The sequence below is a fragment of the Urocitellus parryii genome, chromosome 3 (assembly GCF_045843805.1).
Source record: "Urocitellus parryii isolate mUroPar1 chromosome 3, mUroPar1.hap1, whole genome shotgun sequence".
In the NCBI taxonomy this organism is placed as follows: Eukaryota; Metazoa; Chordata; class Mammalia; order Rodentia; family Sciuridae; genus Urocitellus; species Urocitellus parryii.
The window spans coordinates 73146154-73148207 of record NC_135533.1 but is presented as its reverse complement, the minus strand read 5'-3'; the positions used below and the strand labels follow the sequence as shown (position 1 = coordinate 73148207).

The 2054-nt window shown below is 38.9% G+C and overlaps 1 pseudogene; it reads left to right on the top strand.

The window, feature by feature from the left end:
• Nucleotides 1-436: 436 nt before the first annotated feature.
• On the top strand, nucleotides 437-1105 carry LOC144253984 (SIN3-HDAC complex-associated factor pseudogene; annotated as a pseudogene).
• Nucleotides 1106-2054: the final 949 nt, after the last annotated feature.

Sequence of the window (2054 nt, the reverse complement as noted above, 5' to 3'; positions counted from 1 at the left end):
CTGGTGACAGCTTTTAAATTCCCCTTATTGGACATGAGGCTGGGCTGATTTTCAATTTTTTTCAGAAATATGAAAAATGAAGAACTTTTTAAAAATTATAGATAGACAGACAGATAGATAGATAGATAGATAGATAGATAGATAGATAGATAGATATTTAGTTGTAGTTGGGCACAATACCTTTATTTTAGTTATTTATTTTTATGTGGTGCGAGGATCCAACCCAATGCCTCACACATGCTAGGCAAGCACTCTACCACTGAGCCACAACCCCAGCCCCCCAAATGAACCACTTTTTAAAAGTAGTTCAGGTACTAGACAAGGCAGTTGAGGAGGGAGCGCTTGGAGGGGGTTGGCCTGGTGTGCACTCCGCACCTTGGGGACGCTATTGCGCGTGGATCGGCAGTTTTGGGAAGGCTTTTGCCCAGAAGAAAAGATGTTTGGTTTTCACAAGCCAAAGATGTACCGAAGTATAGAAGGTTGCTGTATTTACAGAGCTAAGTCCTCCAGTTCTCTATTCACTGATAGTAAACGTTATGAAAAGGACTTCCAGAGCTGTTTTGGGTTGCATGAGACTCGTTCAGGAGACATCTGTAATGCCTGTGTTCTGCTTGTGAAAAGATGGAAGAAGTTACCAGCAGGTTCAAAAAAAAAAAACTGGAATCATGTGGTAGACGCAAGGGCAGGACCTAGTCTAAAGACTACTTTGAAACCAAAGAAAGTAAAAACTCTATCTGGAAACAGGATAAAAAGCAACCAGATCAGTAAACTGCAGAAGGAATTTAAACGTCACAATTCTGATGCTCACAGTACCACCTCAAGTGCCTCCCCAGCTCAATCTCCTTGTTATAGTAACCAGTCAGATGATGGCTCAGATACAGAAATGGCTTCTGGCTCTAATAGAACACCAGTTTTTTCCTTTTTAGATCTTACTTACTGGAAAAGACAGAAAATTTGTTGTGGGATTATCTATAAAGGCCGTTTTGGAGAAGTCCTCATTGACACACATCTATTCAAGCCTTGCTGCAGCAATAAGAAGACAGCTGCAGAGAAGCCAGAGGAGCAGGAGCCCGAACCTCTGCCCATCTCCACTCAGGAGTGGTGACTGAGGTTTATGTAGAAGGGGAACAAAAATGATTTAAATTTTGAAAAGACCACAAAGCAACAAACTGACCTTACTATTTTTAACTTGGATACCTGCTATTCTGCCAAAAGACAATTTTCTAGAATAGTTTTGAATGGGTTATTTTTTCCTCCAGTCCCATAAACTTTGAAGCCAGTGTCTAGCTTACTAAAAGAAAAAAAGAAGTGTACATAATATTTAAGATGCTGAGTATTTCATAGGAAAGCTGAATGCTGCTGTAAAGTGCTCTTTAAGTTTTTTTTTTTTTAATAATCCCCTTCTAATGAATTAAATTAGGGGAATTTCAGGGGACACAGATGGGATTTGTTGTATGATAAACCGTATGTAGTTTTTAGTCTTTCTATATTGAGAAGCAGTGGTTGGGGCATTTTTTAAAGATGGCTGGCTACACTTGTTTTCCCTCATGTTAGTAGATTTGTCATAACTCAATAACATGTCTTGTCCCTAGAGGTAGTTGTTAATGATTTTGATATAATTGAGTCTCTCCAACTTTCTGATGAATCAAACCTGTACTACTGATGATTATTAAGCAGGACAGACTGAGCTTTTTGGTGCAAATACCTTGACGGAGAAAGTAATTTCTAAAAAAATAGCACCAGTTCAAACTTTCCATACATGAGGGAGGCAAATATTTGCCTGCCTTGTAATAACATGACTCAGTGCTTATTTTTAAAACTGGATTATAAAAATTGGATAGCATCACAGTAAGGAGTGAGCCACTTTTTATGGGTACCCTATAGTTTTGTAGTTCTTAATCTAAACTTATATTTCTTCCTTTTGAGAATACCTACATGCTACAAGCCACCATATGCACAGACTACACAGTGAGTTGGGTCGGCTCTCCCATGGCCTTTGAGGTGTATTACAAGAGTCCAGCCATTATCATTCTCCTGAGTTATTTTGAAATAGT